Raw genomic sequence first — 8,252 nt, 5'->3', positions numbered from 1 at the left:
TCCATTTGTGAGGGGTTCAAACTCACAGGGATCAACCATCACCGTTAAGGAGATGAAGGAAACATTGTCCTCAATGAAGGCGGAAATTGATGAGGACAAACTAAATTTTAAAAGGCTCTTGACCTTCTATTTGATAGGATAAGTGCTTATATGCAACCGAAACATCAAGATCTAAGGTAGCTAATGGTGGATGGTAACATATCTTGAAGCATGTGAAAGCGTCAATTGGGAAAAGACAACCGCGGACCACCTGCATAAGGCTTTGGCAGAAGCCAACGTGTGGCATGAGAAAGGTGCAATTGGTCAACACCTTTTCATTGGAGCTGCTCCTGTTTTGGAGGTATGGTCTACAATATCGACTGAACTATTCTCATCATTTTACATGCATATATATATATATATATATATATATATATATATATATATATATATCATCAACATATTTTACTGATAAATATGTTCTCGTCATTTCACATTATCTTATTTTTATTACTCTGTTAGGCTATTTTGTTTGAACGAATTCCTTCTCTGCGTCTGGGTCAGTATGACAAGGTGGGCCCCGAAATCGAGCGGTGGAAAGCGTATAAGAAAGAAGAACCATGGTTTAGTCAGAAATTTGATGAACTTGATAATAAGAAAGTAATTTGATTAGTGGATTGAGTTTATTTATTTATTTTTTATTTTTGAGTAAGTCCATCTAATTATATTTTTCCTTTTCTTTCCAGGTTTCACCGTGCAAACATTGCAGTGGTCCTAGTTGCAGCCTATCTAGGGAGGCTGGTATGGATACGTTTGACAGTGAAGACACTGCTGAAGATACTGCTGCTGAAGGTATGGTTATTTCAAACGTTTGGGATTTGGGTTATACTTTTGGGTTTCAGGTTTTTAGGGTCGGATTCCTCTGGTTCAAGGAACTTTTTTTGAGTACTCATACCCGACCCTAATTTCCCACGGGTTATTCGGGTTCGGGTTTTATGAGTACGGGTTAATCGGTTTCGAGTATTTGACTTAAAAAACTAAAATACATACATATGCTAAAATTCAAGCAAATATTTGCAAGCATATTTGACAATTTTATACTTTGCTGATTTTTCAGTTAACAATGTGATAAATGAAACTACACCTGAACGAGCAAGGAAACCAGCAAGGAAGAGGAAAGGGCGGGCAGCAGCCGGTGTCTCAACTGGAGAAAGGACAACATGAGGCTTGGTGGCGGTGATGAACGGTGGTAGTGGCGGACGGTGGTGTTGGTGGCGGATGGTAGGTGGCGGACGGTGGGTGGTGGCGGTGATGAACAGTGGTGGTGGCGGACGGTGGTGGTGGTGGTGGACGGTGGTGGTGGGTGGTGGTGGTGGATGGTGGTGGTGGGTGGTGAGATAGTGGACGGTGGGTGGTGATGGTGATGGACGGAGGTGGTGGCGGACGGTGGGTGGTGTTGGTGATGAACGGTGGGTGGTGGCAGTGATGAATGGTGGTGGTGGCGGACGGTGGTGGTGGGTGGTGGTGGTGGATGATGGTGGTGGGTGGTGAGATAGTGGACGGTGGGTGGTGATGGTGATGGACGGAGGTGGTGGCGATCGGTGGGTGGTGTTGGTGATGAACGGTGGGTGGTGGCGGTGATAAACGGTGGTGCTGGCGGACGGTGGCGGACGGTGGTGGTGGTGGATGGTGGTGAGATAGTGGAAGGAGGTGGTAGCGGACGGTGGGTGGTGCAGGTGATGAACGGTGGGTGGTGGCGGTGATGAACGGTGGTGGTGGTGGTGGTGGTGGCGGACGTCAAATAGTAACCAAGTTTCAGAATTGTTCCAATCAGGTTAACATTTTTTTCTTTAATATTTAAAATATATATACATATAATATATAAGAAACCTCTCACTCAACACCTGGGTGGGTGGTGGTGGTGGTGGTGATGGACTGTGGTGGTGGGTGGTGGATGGTGGTGGTGGGTGGTGAGATAGTGGGTGGTGTTGGGTTATCGAGTCTAGCTACAAAATCCCATTAAATTGCAGCTAACAAATCCCTCTTATCAATCGAATCCAATTAATTGCAGCTAGGTCAATCGAATCAAATCAAATTGCCGCCTCTCTATTAAAATGATAACCAGGAAGCGATACTGTGACAATTGTGAACAAAACAAGCTATCTTCATCCAAGGGTTCATCCAATGTAAGTACATTCTGCTATCTTCATCCTTGTGTTTAAGAATGGGGTCATGGGTTTGTTGATTGGTCGTTTATTGACGGTGGGTGGCGGACGGTGGTGGTGGGTGGTGGAGATGTCGGACGGTGGTGGTGGGTGGTGGAGATGTCGGACGGTGGTGGTAGGTGGTGGTGGTGGCGGACGGTGGGTGGCGGTGATGGTGGTGGGTGGTGGATGTGTTGGTGGCGGATTGTAAGTGGTGGACGGTGGGTGGTGGCGGTGATGAACGGTGGTGGTGGTGGCAGACGGTGGCGGTGGGTGGTAGTGGCGGACGTCAAATAGTGATGGTGGTGGTGGTGGCGGACGGTGGTGGTAGGTGCTGGTGGTGGTGGTGGCGGACGATGGGTGGTGGGTGGTGGATGGTGTTGGTGGCGGATGGTAGGTGGCGGACGGTGGGTTGTGGCGGACGGTGGTGGTGGGTGGTGGTGGTGGCGGACGTCAAATAGTAACCAAGTTTTAGAATTGTTCCAATCAGGTTAACTTTTTTTTTTCTTTAATATTTAAAATATATATACATATAATATATAAGAAACCTCTCACTCAACACCTAGGTGGGTGGTGGTGGTGGTGATGGATGGTGGTGGTGGGTGGTGGATGGTGGTGGTGGGTGGTGAGATAGTGGGTAGTGGTAGTGGACGATGGTTGTGGCCGACGGGTGGATGGTGGTGGTGGTGATGGACGGTGCCCTTCCAACACCATGGTTCGTGGTTCCTAGATAAAACCTTAGGTCCATCCACCACCAACATCGTCCACCACCCACACCATCACCGTCCATCACCACCACCACCCACCACCACTACCTACCATCCGCCACCAACACCATCCACCACCCACCACCATCACCGTCCATCACCACCACCACCCACTGTCCGCCACCACCACCCACCCGTCGGCCACAACCATCGTCCACTACCACCACCCACCGTCCGCCGCCACCACCCACCACCACCACCATCCACGGTGGAAGGTGGTGGTGGCGGACAGTGGGTGGTGGTGGTGATGTCGTGTCCGTGTCACGTGCCTGACACGTGCGCGTCGGTTCAGTTTTCGTCGGGGTGTCATATTAAGAGGCTCTTTTCTGATGAAACAAACGCTCTGAATGCTGAATGATCCAGCACTGAACTGAACTACTAAGAGGCAAACAATAGTCAAATTTCATGTTTTTCTTAAAATCAAATATCCAAAAACATATAAAATCCTAAAACATTCATTAATTACCATGGCTCCCAAATAATGTATTTACTATTTAGTAATTAAACAGAAGAAATATAAAAAAAAAACTAATAATGAGGAAGAAAAACAAAAACAAAAAAGGGAAGATCAAAACGTTAAATCTCCTAAATTCCTAAATTCAAACTTAAAAGGGAGAACTGGAAGGAAGGGAGCGAAGGCTAGACTCAAAACAGAAAACCACAAATCGAAGCTGGAAGATGGAAGACCACCCATTCGATTTCTCCCCTTCACCCGTTGCCGCCCCAAAGCCAAAGTAACGTTAAATCTCCTTTTTTGTCGAACGTGTAATCTGCTGTATGAACTCGTAGAAATTACAAATTTAGCGTTTAGTTCATCATCTGCTGTTGTTACTTTTTTTTTTGTGTTCACTTTTGTCGATAAGTTGGATAGTTAAAGTAAAGGGTTTTGCCTTTTATATGTTTTTGTTGAAGGTTTAGGGTTAACTGTAATTTCTTGATTTTTTGGATAAATATGAAAACCAGACATTGACTGTGTTAATTAGGAGATTTTTTATTTAACACGCTAAAGCGATTTTATGCTATGTTGTAGGGATACTTTGTCTTTGGATGAGTTGATAGTGCTTCATAACAAGTTGGAGAATAGAAAAATGGAAAGAGAAGCTAACTTGGCTAGCACTAAAATGGCTTACGACTCAGATGATGAAGAAGACTCGGATGATGAAGAAGACGACATTGTTGCTAACGTGACCAAAATTGTCAATGAAGTTAAGGAGAAGGCACGTATCTTGATTTCGGTTTTCTTTTGTTTTGTTTTTATTGATATCACTGTGATGTTAAAAAGGGTCATTGCAACAGTTTAAATCTGCTCGTGATGTTTCTGAAGTTGTAATCTTATATAAAAAATCTTAAATTTGTAATTTGTAATCTTATATTATCATCAGAGACATAATCTTATATTATGCCAGTCGATATTGTAGACCATACCTCCAAAACAGAGCAGCTCCAATGAAAAGGTGTTGATCAATTGCACCTTTCTCATGCCACATGTTGGCTTCCGCCAAAGCCTTATGCAGGTGGTCCGCGGTTGTCTTTGCCCAATTGACGTTTTCACATGCTTCAATATATGTTACCATCCACCATTGGCTACCTTGGATCTTGGTGTTTCGGTTGCATATAAGCACTTATCCTATCAAATAGAAGGTCAAGAGGCTTTTAAAATTCAGTTTGTCCTCATCAGTTTCCGCCTTCATTGCGGACAATGTTTCCTTCATCTCCTTAACGGTGATGGTTGATCCCTGTGAGCTTGAACCCCTCACAAATGGAGGAAAGCTTGAAGAATGCTTTTTAGTTTTATATTCTTCAAAGCTTGTGCCACTATCTTGCATGCCAATGAAATGCGCCACTTCTTTGCTGCAAAATGTGAAAAATACTTTCTCATTAAGCTGAAAACCCTGTTTGACCTTATCATAGCGTTTGCATAATGCCATGATTAACCCGGTAGAAGATTCTCGGCAATTGGCAACTGATGAAAGACTATGGAAGGCGGAGTCTTTCATCAGACCAGGATTGTTTTTTTCAACTTCCAGATCAACAATTTTTTTCAGATTTGATTGGACCTTGATCGGTTGTACTTTCTGTAAATGGCATTTTCAATAAATACATTGTTAGTAATAAAAGAAATCATAAAAAATTTTCCAGATTGGAAGGGTCTATAACAGTATAACAATTACCTTGTGAGCATCAAGGGTTTTGTTCTCCTTTATAGCACTCCAGATATTGTGTGCATTGGAGGAAAATTCTGAAGCAAGATCAATCTCTAGCTTATCGTCAGGAAAGAATCTTTGCCTCAAATTAGCCACCTTCAAATACCAGTAAAAAAGTAGATAAATAATAACTATATTGTCGTCTTAACAATAATAATCTGCCACCTACTCTAACATGGAAAAAAGAAAACACGCAGTGTTACATGTTTTGAAGAAAGCCCTTGTCTAGTAAAAAAATCTACATTTCTTCCACGTCAGTCGTTGTTAAAGTCAATGTTTTCAGACCCGGCCCGGAAGCCTTACCGGGTCAAAGGTCGGACCGACCCGGGAGGGCGGACCGGTGTTTGACCCGGATGACATCATCTATATAAATAAATATATATCATTAATTAATTAATTAAATAACAATAATCTAATAATTATTCTATTAAGACTTGTTTGATCTATTTCATGGGTAACCCAAACTAATAGCTCATAGAAAATATTAGATGGCCCAAATATAGCCCACAGTAAATAAAATTAAAGTTGCCCTAATATAGCCACAAATTAAAACACATGACCCCTTCTTTCTTTGTTACAATTCTTTCCTCTTTACAAGATCTGAGCAGCCATCCACCTCCCATTTTTCTTTTGATATTGCACAACAGCAACAGCAGTTGCCCACACAGCAACCATGCTAGTGTCTACAGAAGAGAATGGCGAATTGAGATGGGAACGAGGGCTGTGACAGCGAATTTAGTACTTTAGGGTTTGAATTTTTGTTTTTTAAAAGCATTTACCGGGCGGTCCACCGGGTCCGGTTCGGCCGCAACCCGTCAAACCCGGTCGGGTTTTTAGAAAACGGGTAATATGAGTGAACCGGACCGGAGTTCATTGCGGGTCCCGGTCGGACCGGTCCGGTCTGGGTTTCAAAACATTACTTAAAGTTACAGGAGAAAGATCGCAGCCTTAAGTGTCTCCCAACTACCCACTGGATTCCCTCACCTTCCAATGCCACCCCTGTTCCCCTCTTCCTTTTAATCCGAATTCATTAGAGTATTAGTCGGTCAAAGACGGAGTATCTTAACTGTGACTTTGGTGGAGTAAGTGATGATGAGGACGTTCAAATCACCATTGAAGGCCAACAGGTTCGCAGTCAACCAAGTTCAAATACGTAGGTTCGTTTGTACAAAGTGATGGGGGCATAGAGAGTGATGTAGCCCATCGTGTCCAGGCAGGGTGGTGTAGATGGAGAGCTGCCACAGGGGTACTATGTGAAAGGAGGTTCCCAACTAAATTAAAAGGAAAGTTTTATAAGGTTGCAGTTAGACCGGCGATGCTATAAGGAACAGATTGTTGGGCCATCAAAAAGACAAATGCGCGCAAGTTTGAGGTAGCAGAGATGAGGATGCTAAGGTGGATGTGTGGCACACGCTAGCATATTATTTATAGTATAGTATTAATATACTGTTCCGTATAGTATTAATATACTGTAATACGGTAGTGCATATATATATAGATAGTATATACTATCTATTTACTTTTTGAGCTGGGGGTCTCACTGGAAGCAACCTCTCTATTTTTAGGGATAGAGGTAAGGCTTCTGTTTTTTGGTAGGAGTGAGGTTTAAAAGAGTAGAAGATGAGTTACAAACTTGGTAGACAAGCATGTAGTCAAGCTTTTGGTATCAACTGATTTCATAGGGCGTTTGAACGTTTCACATTTTAAATCAAACCAATAAAACCCTAGTGTCAGAATTAATTGATTTAGCCGGACATGACTAAACCAATCGAATTAAATACAAAACAAAACATGAATGAACCAAAATAAAGTCTTCAACTCAAAAATGCTTCTTGGTCAAAAGTGCTGCGTATTAGCACTTTTTGTTCATTTTAAAAAGATTTTTAGATACATAGCTACAGTAGTAAGAAAAAAATGAAAAAATTCAAAAAGGGGTAGCGGCGCAGCTTGTTGCCCGCTTGCCTTCTGTTTCGATGTAATTAAAATTTAAGCTTAATTTAAATAATTATACAAAAACAAAATGAAAAATTGAAAAAATGTTAAAAGGAAAATGATATGTATCTGCAAGTCGTCAGGGTTTCTTACACTATTCATCAATTGTATTGCTCAAATCCAAGATCAAATTAAGGTATGCACACTGCGATCTATCCTCTTTACTTTGTTTCTATTTCTGTTTCATCATTTCAATATGTAGACCAATTGCTTTAATTAGGGTTTCATGTAATTGAAGTATGATTCAGTTCATCTATTGCTAACTAGAATGATTTTTATATTTTTGTGTTAGCTTATACGAGTAAACGATAATTTCTTCTGAATGTGGAGTTTGAGTATGAGCTACTAGTCCAGGGCTCTTCATCCTCAAGCGAACAGGTTCGATCCAGAGGAAGAATCCTCTCCATGGGTCTTGAATTTATAAAAGCTGAACACAACCGACGTATGCTGTTCACCAAAACCAAGAAGAACCAGTTGTTTCATCCAATGATGGATTTGCTTCATAATTCTAGATTATTCTTTGCCCTCACAGTCAATCCCCAAATGTATGTATCAACCTTGAGAGAATTCTGGGCCAACGCTACCATCACCACTCATAATGATAAACCCATTTCCATTTCATCATCGGTTCAATCAAAGTCTGTTACAATTACCCCTGAAATTCTCAACACTCATCTTGAACTTCAGGATGATGCTACTTGTGTCATATCCTTTGATAAAACCACTATGCAATCTGCATTTCTGGATGTTGGGTATGCTGGCACTTTCTCTAAAGACACATTGTGGAAAGGATATCTTCCATCCCATTACAAGTATCTGTTTCATAATTTGATGTTATGCTTTTCAAAGAAGTGTGGTTGTTTTGATCAAGCCTCAATTCATATTCAGGAACTATTTTATTCCTTGATCAAGAACCAGAAATATAGTCTTTCCAACTATATCTTCAAAGACCTAATTGCAAATCATTATGAAAAGTCTAACAAATTTTTAATGTATCCCCGTTTTTTAAGTTTCGTGCTATCAAAACTTCTTGATCGAAACATAATAGAACAAGGGGATGCTGTTTATATGGAGAGTCAAACTGTCAGAGTTTTTACTTCCATGGC

This window comes from Bidens hawaiensis, unplaced genomic scaffold, assembly GCF_021521415.1.
Source record: "Bidens hawaiensis isolate Kalapana, Puna unplaced genomic scaffold, B.hawaiensis_p1.1 tig00019476_1, whole genome shotgun sequence".
Classification (NCBI taxonomy): domain Eukaryota; kingdom Viridiplantae; phylum Streptophyta; class Magnoliopsida; order Asterales; family Asteraceae; genus Bidens; species Bidens hawaiensis.
The sequence above is the reverse complement of the archived record's forward strand: the minus strand, read 5'-3'. Positions refer to the sequence as shown.